Genomic DNA, 17,582 nt, shown 5'->3' on the forward strand with positions numbered 1-17,582 from the left:
GCAGCTGACTTTTCAGGTCTATGAAGAAAACGTGCCTAGAAAGAAATCCCTTCTAAAGGCACTAAGTAAATAACCGGATAGAATTTTTAATGAGTTACTCTTTGAACTCCTAGGAGCGCTGTTTCCAGGCTGGAAGGCTTGTTCAGCTCTGCTGCTTTGAGTTTAACTCATCAAGTGCCTCGGCGTGCATGGGAGGGACTGGGGACACCCGTTCTTTTGAGAAACAGCCTGTGGTGTTGAAATCCACTGGGGTAGTGGGAAAATCCCATCGGGCTGTGAGAATGGGAAAATACTCTGTTAAATCTCTAGGATGTCTAAGATCTAAACTGATGATTAGATTTTGATTCAAGTTTTACCTAATCCTGTGACAGAGCCGAACATTTAAGGATGCACTTTTATCAGGCAGTCAGATGCTTTGCACCCACTACCTCATTTAATTCCTACAATAATACTGAGAGAGGGGGGTATTATTATCTTCATTTTATAGTAGAAGCAGCAGCTTTGGCAAGGTTTTATAATTAAACTGGAAGACAGCGTTTGAGATTTTATTTTTCCCATGTGGCTTCAATTACTCCTAACATAGCGTTAATTTTTCTGCATGAAGTGATCCAGAGAAGTTTCTTCATTTAAAGCAGATTCTTTATTATTATTATTATTATTATTATTTATTATTATTATTATTTTATTATTATTATTTTGGTAATTTTAAAAGCTCCTTGTTGCCCTCATGCCAGGATATCAAAGTTCAAGGAATAGTGCATTTACTCTGGGAGCTCATGGTTTTTAAATATTAACTAAGCGAGCCCTGTTCTTGATGAGCCTATTAACACACTTGGCGGCCTAACGGTTGTCAACTTGGGGGTGACCTCCTTCTTTTTTTTCCCTGAAGCCCTTTTAGTTCTGGACTTGCATCTCATTCCTGCTCCTCACTCACAAAGTACAACCCAGGCATTCCCTGATCATTGAACCAAGCAGCTGGGGCCACGGATGTCCAGCGTTGCGCTGTGAGTGCACACCGGCGGGATCTTCTGTGCTACGTATATCGAAATGCTTTTAAATTGTTTATTGGCACTTAAGTTAGTGTTGAACCTCTTTGTTAAGAACTGTGAGGTCATAGACGGCACACTCTGTGAGTGCTGGAACTTTTCTTGCTGGATGAAGGTGAGAAAGTCTCCATGTGTCTCGCCAGGGGCAGCCGATACCGCAAGGGTCCATCTGCTGGGCCAGCTTTTGGGAGGTTATAATGAAAGAGAACAGTGTCACCGTCGTAGGGACTGCCATGAGCTCCAACATCTCTGCCAAAAACCGGGTGTTGCCCACACCCCACCTCATGACTGGCACCATCTATTTGACACAGAACACCCACCTACTTCCTAAAGCAAAATAAGAATGCTGTGGCCTCCTCCCTAAACCTCTCTACGTCCTAGCTGCGTTACGTGACTTGAGTTCTTGAGGATGTTGAAAGCACATGCCAGTGTGATGATCAAACCACTTGGGGGTAATCTTATGAAAACCATGGAGAGGAGGAAGTGTGGCAGGCAGCTTGATTTTCAAAACTGGGGACATGGTAAATCCTGGAAACTCGATATTCAGGACTTATGTTAGTAACTAGCAGAATTGTAAATGACATTTTTGGAAAGGCGGATGGGGATCGATTTAGAAAGAGGGGTGATGACTGGTGTGCAGCATCACTCGTCTCCATCTGACCTTATTTCTTTTTTGGTAGTTACTGGACAGGTACATCAGCGTTGCCACACATGATGACAGGTCTGCTTCAGCCAGACGTTTAACAGAGTGCTGCATGTTCTTTACTCAAGGTGGACGAGTGTAGGTTGGACAGCAGTATAGATAAGTAGGTTTGGGTTTGCCGTTCCACAGAGGGATGGTCAGGCTTGCTAGGTACCAGCACCGTGGGGCAGTTGACGTGACTGGAGGTGGAAACTCCTCCAGGAGTAGACGTAGAGAATTTAGAACCAGGTGGGGGACAGCCCAGGGTTCTCTGAGGCACTGTAGGCAGTGGTTAAGAACAGGGACTGGGGGGCTTCTGCGTGGCTCAGGTCATGGTCTGGACGCTCAGCCCCTCACCCGGTCCCTCCCTCTCCTCCTGTTCCTCTCCAATCAATAAATAAAATCTTAAAAACAAAACAAAACTAAAAAAAAACAAGGACTCTGGCTTGACCTCCGGTAGGTTATTTGAGTGCTCCCTTCCTCAGCCCGTTCATAAAGTGGCAGATAATACTGCCTCCTTATGGTTGTCGGAGATGTTGAAGGATGACATAGGTAATCCAGGTCAAGGGCTTTACAAACCTGAAGTGTTGGTGCTAGTCTTCTGTGGTGGTTCCTCCTTTTGCTGCTTTGGGCAGCGTCGTGTCCGTTTCTTGGTCTGTGTGCAAATGTGGGCCCAGAACGGGGCAATCACGTTTGGGCGAGGGTCTAGGAAGCTTGAACAGAGGTTGAAGACACGGGGGCTGCGCGTACTCCCGTGTAGAAGCTGAGGGATGGCGCTTGCATCCTGCCAGTGAGGCACAGCTGGTCCTGTTCTCAGTCCTGCATCTTGCAGCCTGTCTCACAGGTGCTTTCTCTTAAGGAGCCGTAGCTTGGTACCCTTCAGTCTCCATCGAACTAGGCTCTGGAAGAGCTCTTTCTTGGTACCAGTACGATGACGAACCCGTGATGTGGGCTCAGGCGCTCAGCTAAGCTCCAAGGTGTTCTGGGGTGACGGGGAGGCGTGCTGCTGGCATCGGGCATCGGGTGGGCGGAGGCCACAGTGCACAGGACAGGCTCCCCAGCGAGGAACTGTCCCGTCCCAACGTCAGTAGTGCCGTGCTGATGGGAAGAAACCTTCGCTTCACTCCAGTGTATGTGTCTCTGTGAAATTTGACTGCGAGTCTTTGCTTTAGCAGCATCACAGAGTAGCTTTAAGGGGATGTTTATGAAGGGCCTTTGTGAGCTAATGCGTGCTGGAATCTGCAGATGCGGGCAGCATATATCGTTATCAACTGCAGCGTTTGCTCTGTTCCCTAGAGGAAGACATTACCGTGATGGGAGAGTCAGATAAGCCCGTGCTTGCATCCCAGCTGTACTGATTTAACCTGCTCTGTGATCGAGACAGGTTTCTTCATCTGTGAAAAGCCAGTCTCTGTTTCATAAGAGTGACGGGACTCCTGTGTAAATCTTGCAGTGCCACTCAGGCACCATCGTTAGCCATTGTTTTTCAAATTAACTTTTCCTTTTTGGTCATGAGATTAACTGATGGTTGTGAAAATGTAAGCCTTGGAGAGCGGATGCATAAAGAAAGTGCACTTGTGATAGTTTCAAGATAAAGCTGAAAAGGAGGGATGCCTGGGGGGCTCAGCGGTTGAGTGTCTGCCTTCGGCCCAGGGCGTGATCCTGGAGACCCGGGCTTGAGTCCCACGTCGGGCTCCCTGCTTCTCCCGCTGCCTGTGTCTCTGCACCTCTCTCTCTCTCTCTCTCTCTCTCTCTCTCTCTCTCTCTCTCTCATAACTAAAATCTTTAAGAAAACCTGAAAAGTTCTGGTCGTCAGAACTCAGGAGAGGTTCTGTCTTTGGACATGTTAAACAGTGGCCCTGCAGGGAAGGATGGGACATGCCCTGAGGACAGAAGCACAACACAGTCCCGCTCCTCACGGGGCTGGAAGCAGCCAAGAGTAGCATCTTTGTGTTTGTGCATTGCTTCACTGGAAAAACTTGCCACCTTTGTTGTTCTCAAGCAGGCTGATTAACTCTGTTTCTTCATGCTCCTCCTCAATGTTAGGGTTTCTTCATGTATTTTCTAGTGCCTTGAGACATAAGACACACACCCAGCCGTCTGTTCACAAGTGTCAACTTTGCAGACTTAGCGGCTTCCTGGACCCACTCAGCCTCCCCACAAAAGACGAAGCAAAGCTTTCCTGTGATGACTCTTCCTGTCACCCCCACTGGTGCCCCAGCCAGGGAGGTAGAGTCTGGAGCCATCCACGAGCCCCTCTGCTCTCCAGCTGTCCTGGCTGCCTGTGGCAGCGTGTAGCACATCCCTGAGGTCAGCTGAAAGTTGACGCATTTGACTTCAGGGTGATTTTGTTTTGTTTTGTTTTTTCTTTGAGATGAGCCTGGGGTGGAAAGCTGTCCACGCTGTCCACTGGTCCACTGTGTGTACGCCCACCTGCTGTCTCCTCTGTAGAGGGAGGAAATGTTGCAGCTCTGTTGGTGTCCAGGAGGCGAGCAGTGAGACCCGCAGCAGTGAAAAAAAAGTTCCCTGGCTTAGAGAGAGAGGCTCTTATGCAGGTCGGAGGATTGAAGTTAGTGAAGTTTGAAGAAATGTTATTTTCTTACTCAGAGTCCCTGCTGCAGTGGATGGAGTCGTTGCCATCTTACGAACGCGGGAGGTGAGCCTCATGTGGGGCACATGTCTGCGTGCCTCCACCAGCAGCCTGCCTCTGGCTGGGTGTCCGGAAGGCTTTGCCCTTGGAGCCAAGGACCGACGACACGCCACTCCAGCAGTGGCAGCCCCAGGGGGCAGTGCGGCGGTCACAGCCTGAGTGGCTCGTGGAATAGGAATGGGGGGATCAGAAGCCACTTCTGAGAAATGTGTAACCCAGACTAAGCCTGCAGCCCTTGGAGGCCTTTGCTGAGCTAAGCTCCAGGCCGCACAGACGCAAGGCGAGGCTCTAGACTCATGATCTCCGGCTGTCCCAGTGCTGCTGGGTTTAAAGCAACTTGACGAAATACCTCAGTGGTTGTGCCCGAGTCCTGAACCAGGGACACGGAGTTGTACGCCTCGGTGGGGTCAGAAGGCAAGAGTTTGACCGTCAAGCCAGGCCAAACGTCCTGTTACTAGTTGACGAAAGAGAGGACAGACCAATGACAATTTTAGGTGGTCCCAGTGAGCATGGTTCTTGAAAGCAGATGAGATGATTTCTCTGCTGCGGGTTCATCCCTGTGGCTTTGCCTTCACGGATGTGGGTGAGACTAGCAAGTCCACGAGCTGCTGTCCGAGTGTCGAACATCCTTGAAGGCGTCATCCACCCGGTGGAGCTCTGCACTGTTTGCTGCCAAGATCCCCGGTTGTAGACTGGTGCTGGGTCAGCACACGTTAAGATAGATTTCTTTGCGTTTTGAAACTAGAGTCCCTCCAAAAGGCCCAGGTGCGTTTTAGACATAGAAGGAAGAGGAGATTGAAGATGTCACAGTAGAGTGCGAGGGTGTTGCCCTTTGCCCAGCCTGTGTGCTTACCTCCTCTAAACTTGGCGCTTCAAGAATTCTTTGATCTGCTAAGTCTATTCAGTGGGTGTAGTTTGCCCTTTGAAGAGAGGTTGCTCCCCTCCCAGACAAGTGCGTGTGGAAAGCCCTCACTTCCTGGGAATCGCTGGTTTTCACTGTGAGTGTGGCTGGGCTGTGGGTACCCCATGAGAGCGTAGACCCCTTGCCCTTTCTGACTTGGAAAAGACGACTGGACAAGTAAAACACCTGCAGGGCCTGGAGCTCAGCGAAGGTAGAGTGAAGTGCAGAGCCGCTCGGCTCCTCCAGCAGAGTTAGCACTTGGTTCCAGGTGGTCTTCTGAAATGGCCTTTGGAGGGGAGTGTGTAGACATGGAGCCTGTGGCCGGGTGGGGGCGGGGGGGAGCTGCCCTGCCTCTCTTGCAGCCCGAGGTCTGCAGGGGGAGCCTGGCCCTGGGCTGGGGCTGTCCCTGCACTTTTCAACTTATCAAATCAGCACGGCAGAGCCCGCCCCGACCTTGCAGTGGGGTGTTGGGCCGCACGGGGACAGCGTGATTCTGTCCCCTGCCCCCTATGCGTTCCCTGATTGCTCTCTGGGCTCCATGTGAATTGTGCTTCTCTGAACATCCCCGTGAGCACATACCATCTCCTGATCACCCTGTCGATGGATCACAAGGTTAAGGGGCCAGAGCGCCGGAAACACCAGCCCGAGTGCCCTTTTCTCTGATGGCTAACGCAAGAGTGATGACCGTCAGACAGCTGGTACTTTCCTTGGCCTTCTAGACAATGTTGAGAAGAAAAATGAGTGTAACTGAGTGCTTATTCATGCTGGAAATGTGTTCTGCTGTGTGAGTGACTCATGTGAGCATGAGTAAAGCAAACCCGAGTCCATTGTTATAGTTACGGTGTAAACTCACCAACTCCTACCCTGCTGGTTAGCATATCCTGTGATTCTCATTTAAATTGCAAGGATTACCAACCCTCTGTAGAAGTCCCCAGTCAGAGCAGCTCCTGGCCAGAATTTCACTGAAGTTTTTCATGGTTTTGTGTCACTAAGATTCTTACAGATTTTAAATAGACAAAAGTAGAGTTTTAAATAAAAGAAGGCTACTTTTATTTGGCTGTTGAGATAATATGCCCCAGTCTTTTGGGCATTGGGGTTCCGGAAGCCATGGTACTTTAAAAATGTACTCACATAAGACTGTCCTTTTAACATTCCTCTATTCACTCTGGTGTACTGAGACTTCTGCAGTTGTGACCCTGATGTTTGTAGTGCTGAGCAGTTGCTGGGGAAATACCAGTCTAGTGGCCCGGGTGCGTCCGTTTAAATCCTTAGCCTTTGCTTCCAGGAGCAGAATTCTCCGGAGAGTCAGGAGCCCGATATCATTTACTGATCATGTCCTGGTCAAGGGTAGAGATACAGAAGTTCAAAGTGTCCAGCCCAGACAGAGGGACTGCCTCTCACAGTGTCTGCAGTGCCAGGGTGGCCAGAAGTATGTCTTAGGGAAACCAGGGAGTCCCAGGAAGACTACAAGGAAATCCTCCCGGGAGGGGGGGGGGCGGCGGGCAGGGAAAGGTGGGCACTATGCCCACCGGGTGGAAGACTATGGAATCCTGTCCTCGAGCTCCACCCTCCACCGAGAGCTCCTCCCCTTCCCGGCCCTGGATTCCACACTCAGGCCTCTCCTCAGCTGCCACCATGCCCTCCAACTTCCTTCATCAGCCGCCACTGTGTTCCAGGGAGCTTTAGTATTTGAAAATATGGTAGCTAAATTATCTGAACAAATTGTGTGTCTGTGTGGGTGGAGGGTCGGGAGGGGGCTGGGAGTCGCTGTATTCTTACACTGTGAATAGAGTCAGAGAGGCTGATGCTTCTACTCTGCGACTGTCTACACCTGCCCGTTGCCCACCAAGCACATAAAATGCCAGCAGCACCCCTTCCCTGCAGTGGGGATGACCGTGGGCCATGCTTTGCTGTCTAGAACCCTAAGCCGCTGGCCACGTCCAGACATTTACATTAAATACATGAAAATGAAGAGTTCTGTCTCTTAGTTGCACTCACTGCATTCAGGTGTTCGGTACCCTACCCTCATGGAGTGACGTGGCTTCCACGGGTGAGGTGAGCAGGGGCATGGAGAAAGCCCGAAACCACAGGTCCTTGTGGCCTTGGGCTGGACGAACCGACGGGGGAGCCTGTGATGGGCAGGCAGGGGATGAAGCCACAGAGGACATTCTGAGAGGTCAGCAGAGGGAAGTGAGATGTGCTTCTGGCAGCTTCTGCTTTCTTTGTAGGTCTTCCTCTGTGCCTCCCACTGGCCCTTCCCGGGGGGTAAAGCCAGCAGTCGGGGACAGGAAGGGCTGAGTCTTGGGGCCAACAGGCTCAGGACGGACACCACCCCGTCTGTGAGCTGAGCTCCTCTTACGTGTAGGGTCAGCTCCTGTGCCGCCCTCCTTCAGGCATGCACAGTGAGTGAAGCACTTCTTCATATGTCCGTGAGCAAATGGCATTAACTGTGTTTCTCCAGAGATGAATTATGAACTCCTTGGGGGCAGGGACTGTGTCGCATGCGACTTGGTATTCCAAGCCCCGGGCACATAGTGAGTGCATTTTTAGGAATCTAACAAATTGGTTGAAAACTCACTGAAGTGTGTTGTTTGGAAGGTTTCTTAACAGATATTCATTTTTTTAAGTTCTTATTTAAATTTCACTTAGTTAACATATGGTGTGATGTTAGTTTCAGGTATACAATATAGTGAGGCAGCACTTCCATACATCACCCCGTGCTCATCACAACAGGTGCCCTCCTTCATCCCCATCACCTGTTTACACCCCCGCCCCGACCATCAGTGTGTTGTCTACAGTAAGAGTCTGTTTCCTGGTTTGCCTCTATTCTTTTTTTAACCTTTGCCCATTTATTTTGTTAAAAACCATGTGTGAGTGAAATCATATGGTATTTGTCTTTCTCTGACTGATTTGGCATTATACTCTTTAGATCCATCTATGTCATTGCAAATGGCAAGGTTTCATTCTTTTTTATGGCTGAGTAATATTTCACCATGTGTATACAACACATCTTCTTTATCCATTCATCAGTCTGTGGACACCTGGCTATTTTCATAATTTGGCTATTGTAGCTAGTGCTGCTGTAAACATAACATCGGGGCACATGTATCCCTTTGAATTAGTTTTTTCTTTCTTTTTTTCTTTTTAATTCTTTGGGTAGATACCTACTAGTGCAATTGATGGATCACAGGCTAGTTCTATTTTGAACTTTTTGAGGACCCTTCATACTGTTTTCCACAGTGGTTGCACCTGTTTGCATTCCCACCAACAGTGTAAGAGGTTTCCCCTTGCGCCTCATTCTCACCGACACCTGTTGTTTATTGCATTTTTGATTTCAGCCATTCTGACAAGTGTGAGGTGATATCTCATTGTGGTTTTGATTTGTATTTCCCTGATGGTCAGTGATGTTGAGCATCTTTGCACATGTCTGTTGGCCATCTGGGTGTCATCTTTGGAGAATGTCTGTTCATGTCTTGTGCCCATTTTTAAATTGGATTATTCATTTTTTGAGTGTTGAGTTTTATAAGTTCTTTATGTATTTTGGATACTGATCCTTTACTGGATGTCATTTGTAAACATCTTCTCCCACTCGGTATGTAGCCTTTTTAGTTGTATTGATTGCTTACTTCACAGTGTAGAAACTTTATTTTGATGAAGTCCCAATAGTTTATTCTTGCCTTTGTATCCCTTGCCTTAAGAGACATATTTAGAAAACAGTTGCTGTGGCCGATGTCAGAGAAATTACTGCCTGTGCTCTCTTCCAAGGACTTTTATAGTTTCCTGTCTCACATTTAGGTCTTTAATCCATTTTGAGTTTATGGTGAAACCATTTTTGTGTGTGGTGAAAGAGAATGGTCCACTTTCATTCTTCTGCACGTGTCCGTCCAGTTTTTCCAACACCATTTGTTGCAGAGACTGTCCTTTTCCCATCGGATATTATTTGCTGCTTTGTCAAAGATGAGTTGACCATATAATTGTGGGTTCATTTCTGGGTTTTCTGTTCCATTCAACTATGTGTCTGTCTTTGTGCCAGTACCATACTGTTTTTGATGACGACAGCTCTGTAATACACCTTGAAGTCTGGAATTGTGATGTCTCCCGCTTGACTTTTTTTTTTTTTTTTCCAAGATTGTTTTGACTACTCAGTTTTTTGTGGTTCCATACAGATTTTAGGATTGTTTGTTCTCGTTCTGTGAAAGGTGCGGTAGGTATTTTGATAGAGATTGCATTAAATGTGCAGATTGCTTTGGGTAGTAGAGACATTTTATTTTATTATTTTTTTATTTATTATTTTTTTATTTTTTTTTAAGTAGAGACATTTTAACAGTGTATTCCCAATTCATGAACATGGAATGTTTTTTCATTTTGTTGTGTCATCTTCAATTTCTTCCATCAGTGTCTTATAGTTTCAGAGTACAGGTCTTTCACCTCTTTGGTTAGGTTGATTCCTAGGTATGTTATAATTTCTGGTGTAATTGTAGATGAGATTGTTTTCTTAATTTCTCTTTCTGCTACCTCATTATTGGTGTGTAGGAATGCAACCGATTTCTGAATGTTGATTGTGTATCCTGTGACTCAACTGAATTCGTTTATTGGTGGAGTTCTTTTGGGTTTTCTAAATATAGTATCATTTCCTCTGCAAGTAGTGAAAGTTATACTTTTTCTTTGATGATTTGGACGCCTTTTATCTCTTTTTGTTGTCTGCTTGCTGTGGCTAGGACTTCCAGTGCAATGTTGAATAAAAGTGGTGAGTGGACATGCCTGTCTTCTTGACTATAAAGGAAAGGCTTTCAGATTTTATCCCATTTTGGTTGATATCAGCTGTGGGTTTTTCATATATGGCCTTTATTATGTTGAGGTATGTTCCTTCTAAACCTACTTTGTTGAGAGTTTTTATCATGAATGGATGTTGTACTTCATCAGATGCTTTTTCTGTGTCTATTGAAAAGATCACAGTGGTTCTTACCCTTTCTCTTTTTAATATGGTACATTAATTACATTGATTTGTGAATATTGAACCACCCTTGCATCCCAGGAATAAATCCCATGTGATTGTGGTAAATGATTTTTTAATGCATTGTTGGCTTTTGTTTGCTAGTATTTTGAGGATTTTTGCATCTGTGTTCAGCAAGGATGTTGGCCTGTAGTTCTGGTTTTTGGTGATGTCTTTATCTGGTTTTGAAATCAGGGTAATGCTGGCCTTGTAGAATGAATTTGGAAGTTTTCCTTCTTTTCTATTTTTGGAGTAGTTTGAGAAGAATAAATATTAACTCTTTAAATTTGCGTGTGAAGCCACCTGGGCCTGGACTTTCATTGTTGGGAGTCTTTTGATTAGTGATTGAATTTCATTGCTGGTAATTAGTCTTTTGACATTTTCTATTTTCTCCTTTTCTAGTTTTGGGGATTTATATGTTTCCAGGAATTTATCCATGTCTTCCAGGTTGTTCAATTTGCTGGCATATAGTGTTTCATAATAATCTCTTATAAATGTTTGATTTCTGTGGTGTTGGTCTTTCTCCTTTCTCATTTGTGATTTCATTTATCTGGGTCTTTTTCTTTTTGATAAGTCTTGCTGGAGGCTTATCAGCTTTATTAATTTTTTCAAAGAACTAGTTTTGGTTTCATCTGTTCTCTTGCTTTTTTAGTTTCTATATCATTTATTTATGCTCTAATCATTATTATTTCCTTCCTTCTGCTAGCTTTAGGCTTTGTTATTTTTCTATCTCTTTTCATTATAAGGTCAGCTTGTTTATTTGAGATTTTTCTTTCTTCTTGGGATGGGCCTATGTTGCTGTATACTTCTCTCTTAGGACCGCTTTTGCTACATCCCAAAAGTTTTGGACCATGTATTTTAATTTGTTTCCATGTATTTTTAAAAATTTCTTCTTTAATTTTCTGCTTGACCCATTCATTGTTTAGTAGCATGATATTCATCCTCCATGTATTGGTGCTGCTTCCAAATTTTTTCTTATGGTTGACTTCAAGTTTCATAACACTGTGGTCAGAAAAGAATCAGGATATGACTTTGATAGTCTTGAATTTGTTGAGACCTGTTTTGTGGCCTAATATGTGATCTGTTCTGGAGAACGTTCCATGTACACTTAGAAAGAATGTGCATTGTGGTGTTTTAGGATGGAATGTTCTGAATATATCTGTGAAGTCCATCTGGTCCAGTGTCATTCAAAGCCATTGTTTCCGTATTGATTTTCTGTTTAGATGATCTTTCCATTGCTGTGAGTAGGGGGTTAAGTTCCCCTACTATTATTATACTATTGATTATTCCCTTTATGTTTGTTATTAATTAATTGTTTTATATATTTGGGTGCTCCCAAGTTTAGTGCATAAATATTTACAACTATTAGACCTTCTTGTTGGATTGTCCCCTTTATTATTATATAATGCCCTTCTTTGTTTTCTGTTATAGTCTTTGCATTAAAGTCTAGTCTGCTCAGTATAAGTGTTATTCTGGCTTTGTTACGACATCGATTTTTATGATAAATGTTTCTCCTTCCCCTCACTTTTAATCTGCAGGTGTCTTTAGGTAAAGTAAGTCTCTTGCCAATAGCATATAGATGAATCTTGGGTTTCTTATCTATTCTGACAACCCTATATCATTTGATTAGAGTGTTTAATCCATTCAGAGTGATTATTGATAGCTATGTATTTATTGCCATTTTATTACTTGTTTTGTGGTTGTTTCTGGAGATTTCCTCTGATCCTTTCTTATTTTTTTCTGTCTCATAGTTTGCTGGTTTTGTTTAGTGATATATTTTTACTTCTTTCTCTTTATTCTTTCCATATTTATTAGTTTTTGATTTGTGGTTATCATTAACTTTGTATATGGTAGCTTCTGCATGGACCAGTCTATGTAAAATTGTTGGTCATTTACTTTTGAACCTATTCTTTACTCCTCTCCTCCCCCGCGTTTTAGGTATTCTCATATTTTACATCCTCTTTTATTTTGTGAGTTCCTTGGCTGATTTCTTAATAGAAATATTAATTTTTACTGATTTTCTGTTTCCTACCTTCATAATCTAACTTACGTTCTTTCCTTTCCACCCAGAGTCTCCTGTAGTATTTCTTGAAGGGCTGGTTTGTGGTCATGAACTCCTTTAATTTTTGTGTGTTTGGGAAACTCCATCTCTCTCTCTCTCTCTCTCTCTCCTGAACAGTAGCCTTGCTGGATATTGTATTTTTGGCTGCAGATTTTTCCCATTCAGCACTTTGAATATATCCTGCCACTCTCTCCTGGCCTGCCAAGTTTCTGTAGAGAGATCTCCTGCTAACCTTATGTGTGTTCTCTTGTTAGTTAAGGAGGTTTGTCTTGATGCTTTTACGATTTTTTTATCACTCTGTTTTGCAAATGTAATTACAGTATGTCTTGGTGTTGGCTTGCTATTGTTGAATTTGATGAGCGTTTCTGTTCCTCCTGGATCTGGATGTCTGTTTCTCCAGATTAGGGAGGTTTTCAGTTATGATTTTCTCAAATAAATTTTCAACCCCCTTTCTCGCTTTTCTTCCAGGACTCCTATAATACAAATGTTAGTATGTTTGATGGAGTCACTGAGTTCCTCAAGTCTATTCTCATTGTTCTATAATTCTCTCTTTTATTCAGTTTTGGTTTTTTCCATTATTTTGTTTTCTAAGTCATTAGTTTGTTCCTTTCCTTTTTTCAGCCTGCTGTTCATTCCCTCAAGCCTATTTCCCATCTCGTTTATTGTATTTATCCTTCATCTCTAATTGATTCTTTTTCAACTCTTTTTATCTCTGTGGTAGTAGTCTCAGTGATGCCTTCTTTTCTCAAGCCCAGTGAGTATGCTTATGATCATTGCTTTAAATTCTCCATCAGGCATATTACTACATCTGTTTCACTTAGATATCTGGCTATGGTCTCATGTCCTTTCATTTGGGATAAATTCCTCTGTCATGGTTGTCAAAGTCCCGGCCTTCTGTATGTTAGAAAAGCCTGTTGTATCTCCTGCTCCTCAAAGTAATGGTCTTAAAAAGAAGAGGTCATGTAGTGCCCAGGGCCTGGTGCTTCAGGGAGTGTCCCAGGTGTGTACTGCATGAGCTCTGGTGTTGTGTTGTGGCTGCTCTATCCTTCAGGCCAGTCATCTGCAGAGGCTCTCCTTGCGTTTGTGAGCAGTGTTTGGTCACTGGCCTGTATGTGGCGAGCTTTAACTAGATGTGCTGTAGGTGCTTGTGAAATGAGCCCTGACACCACCTCCAGCAGATCTGAGGCCCTGCAGAACTCTCTGGTGGGGAGGCTTGGTGTGGGCATCAGTTTGTGCTGGTCTTCTTGGGGGACGGGCCCACTGCGCTGGGAGTGAGGCGGGCTTGACTGAGAAGTACAATCCCACAAAGGCACAGGGGGACTCGGTGTAAGCAGATGAGGCAGCCAGTGTAGGTGCTGCACTGCTTCCTGCAGGTTCTCTGTGTTTATGCTGTGGGATGGGGAGGACATGGCACAAGTGAACTGCCATGTTCCCGGAGAAGCATCTCCCTGAAGGCTGCCTCTGGGGCAGATGCTCTGGGCAGATGCTCTGAGAAGATCGAAGCATCTGCCCCTGTCTGCCCCAGGCGTTTCCATGTCATCTGCCCCCAGGTTGTTTGGCTGCTTTGTCTCCAAGAGCAGTGCAGTGCCCTCCAGGTTCTATCCCAGCCAAGCCTGCTGATCTTTACAACACCAGGTTTTAAGCCCTGCTTGTTGCTAAAAATCATGAAATACAGGCCCTCTCACTTTCCAAGCCAGTGGCTATGGGGAAACATTCCCCTGTGTGCTGTCTCACTGTCCTCCCCGACCATGGCTCCCTCCCCTCCACAGCACCTGGAATCCGTGTCTCTCTTAAACCTTCTTTGATACGGTCTCTTCTCCAGGTTTAGTCATGGAGTTTTCTTCTGCCCATCTTTAGGTCAATTTCTGGGGTTTGTAGGATGATTTGATAGTTAACCTAGTTGTGTTCATAGGACAAGTGGAGCCTAGGGACCTCCCACTCTGCCACCATCTTCCCGGACCTCAGTGTCAGACTTTTGGTGTTTTTTAAAAGAATGTTTGTGGCCACCAAATTACAAAGATAGAAGCCAGTCCTCTCCAAGTGGGCAGGGAGGGTGAAGAATCTTGGAAGTCCCTGTACCAGAGCAAGAAGGATGAGTGGGAGGCAGCTGGGGGATCAGCGAAGGGATCTTCTGGGGGAGTTTGCTAGGATTCAGTACATAACTGTCTGCACTAGTCCAGTTATCATGAGCTCTGTCTTCTCGGGATCCCTGCAGTTTGTCGTTTTGGCCAAAATGAGGGAGAAGGAGAAGGCTCTGAAAAGAACATCCAACTGAAAATACTGTCTTGACTGTACAGAAATTGAAAATAAATCGAGTTCTGGTATGCCATCAGCTTTGGATCATGGACGTTTTGCTCTTAGTATTTAAGTTTACTGAAATCTCCTAGAGATTTTAAAGTTCAGTTTCATTTTTATGTTTTCTACCCTAAGCCCACCACTGTCCTGACTTATATGATGGCTATGGTAATAGTAAACTTGTGCCTAGCAGGGAGTATGCATTCAGTGAACAAACATGTTCACCAAGTAAATGAGCAAACGGTGAGCAGTCACAATTTAAGGCGTTTAGCTGTGTTTCATAGCATGAAATCCTTGCAGAGATCTCTAATTTAAACCTTGTGTTTTGTTCTCTCTCTCCTGTCCTGTAATCCATTTGAGAGCTGTGCTCAGTGTGGGCAGGCCTCATCTCTGCTCTTTGGAGGGAGGTACTACTATTCTCAGTCATGAATAAATTTGCTGTTGATTCCATTTAGTGGCTAGACAGCTGACATTCTGGGTTCCCCAGAATGCCGACATGACTTTGGTATGAGAACAATTTGACTACAGCTGAAAAATCATGGCCCTTCTTACCTTTTTTTGGATAGGACTGTTCTTTAGAATTTTATTGTGAAAATTACTTTTCATGAAAAGTAAGGGAGAGGTTCATGGGGTTTTGTTTCTCTCTTTCTTTTTCGCTGTGTTTTCTGATCTCTTAATCTTTCTTGATCCCTGGAGCATGGAGGAGTCAGCAGGTCTGGGCGCTGGCGCTCCATGCATCAGGGCTCTAGGTAGGGGAAGCCGCGGCATGTTTAAAGTCAGATAAGATGTGCTGGGTACTGGGTTCATGCCGTGTCTGTGCTAGCCTCACTAAATCCTCACAACTTTACACTGTCGGTAGTACTGAGACCCATCATCATCATCATTTCTGAGATGCAAGCGGACTCAGGGTAAGAGAGGTGAGGTGATACAAGGCCATGGAGGTAGGCAGAGAACGGGAACAATTCTTGCTCTTTCTTTCACGTGTGTAGTTTGCCACAGGACCTCCAGCAGGAGTGCTGGTAGGTTGAGGGGGTGGGTCAGTGCCCCCAAAGTCAGGGCCATCTGGGAGCAAAAGCCAGATAGTCATTCGAACAGGAACGAGGTTTGAGCAGGGAATGCTTTAAGAATTAATAGCTATAATAATAAAATAGATGGATTAGATGAAGGGGATTAAGAGTACACTTACTGTGATGAGCACTGAGTAATGTATAGAATCTTTGACTCACTGTATTATACACCTACAACTAATAAAACATCGTAGGTTAATTATACTTCAGTAAAAAAGTAAAATTGAGAAAAGGAAACATAGGAGAAAATAAAAATATTGACACAATAAGAACTATGGGAGGTTAACCATAATAATTGCCATAGCAATTAAACTGAAAAATTAAAAACCTCGAAGTAACCACCAAATGGAAAAAGCAGGCCAATGACATAAACACTCACACACATTATTTTAAAAAATTAAAGAATATTTAGTTATGGCAAGGGGTTGGAATGATAATGGATTAGCTAATAGAAAGTAAATGGAACTCTATAGGGTATAGGAATAATGGACCCTAGGGAGCAAGGAAGAGGCCACACCTCACGCACCCTCGAGAGCTGGACCAGACCCAGACCCAGACCGTGTGGGAGGGGATGGCCTGTGACCGGCCATCTGGCACAGAAGTTGCTGGGTGCCTGGGAGAGTTGTCCTCGGAGCAACGTCCAACTGGAGACAGCCCACCGACCACAAAGCTATCAGAGGCAGGCGCTGCAGAAGGAGGCTGCTGAGGGGGCACCCTAGACCCAGGAATCTTTGCTCCTTCCTTCTGCATGGCAGTCTTTCCAGAAACTTCCTTCTACTGGCAAAACTAGCCAGCAGATAGAACACGTGCTTGAGAGACCCAGATCCAGTTTTTGCCGATCAGGCTATAAAGTGTGAGTTTGTGGCTGAGAAGGGCACAGGGTGGGGGATCCCACCTTTTTTCTCAGAGTCTTTATGTTTCTTTCATTCAGCCAGGCAGTGGGACACACGTACACACGTGTGGGTGGTTTCCCGTCTTCCCCTGCACCATGTGTGGTTTCATTACCTTGTTATCTCCGTGACTTCCCACAAGGGGCCTATTGAGGATTAAGCTGCTTTAATTTTCTTTTCTATTGTTTGCCTCTTAAACCTTGGGTAAGTACATGGGTAATCGGGAATCAGTGCCACATGTGTGAAGTGCCATCCAGCAGATGACATCCCGGGCTTGTCGAGGGAGCCCATGAAGGTGTTTGGTACAACCCAGGATGGTAATGGCATGTGAAGTAATACAATTTGAGATTTTTATCTCTTAGGCTTTATAAATATTTGCCGGAGGTTTTTCTGATACACCATAGGGCTAGAGTTTTATTTGTCCATGATGGGTTTTCATTTAGTTGCTACTGCATTTCATTCCTGCCTCCTTGCGAATCTAGAAGAATCATTCTTCCAGAAGAGCTCTTTAAACCTTTCCCATCACGACTGTTTCCTTCGTAATGGCTTTGAACTGCTGGATTGGTTTGTGACTCCTTGCCCCCTAACTCCATGCAATGTGTAATTTCTCATTTTGTTGAAAACATTAGAAAGGGAGAAATACTCAGCCTTGTCCTTGTTGCTGTTGAGCCATGATGCCTTGTCCGTTTTGTTTTGTATTTTGTTCTATTTTTCTCCCTCAGAACTCTCCTAAAAGGCCTTCACTCCCTAAATACTTTTTGGGAGGTTCAGGTGTTAAGGCCTATAAACTTAAATTTTGTTTTGTTTTGTTTTGTTTTCAGTTAGATTTTGTTGAAAAACAGTACTGAGAGGATAACTGCCCATGCTCTTACATTTAGGTGACACCTGATAATGTTGAAAATAAATAAAAGTAGTACATGTATGTGGTAATATACACATAGTATGGAAAGGGACAGGAAAAAAGCCTCCCTTCAAATATAACTATTATTAACATTT

The 17,582-nt window shown here is 44.7% G+C and overlaps 1 protein-coding gene across 3 annotated transcripts in view; it reads left to right on the plus strand.

Moving 5' to 3' along the window:
- Positions 1 to 17,582, plus strand: part of SGMS1 (sphingomyelin synthase 1) — a 91,833-nt gene that overhangs the window by 1,215 nt on the left and 73,036 nt on the right. Inside the window, exon 2 of one of the 3 annotated variants that reach the window (XM_072803720.1) lies at positions 890 to 1,004. The exons of the other annotated variants lie outside the window; for them this stretch is intronic. The gene's annotated coding sequence lies outside the window, so the exon portion shown is untranslated. The remainder of the gene's footprint in view (positions 1 to 889; positions 1,005 to 17,582) is intronic. 3 annotated transcript variants of the gene reach the window in all.

This window comes from Canis lupus, chromosome 27, assembly GCF_048164855.1.
Source record: "Canis lupus baileyi chromosome 27, mCanLup2.hap1, whole genome shotgun sequence".
Classification (NCBI taxonomy): Eukaryota; Metazoa; Chordata; class Mammalia; order Carnivora; family Canidae; genus Canis; species Canis lupus.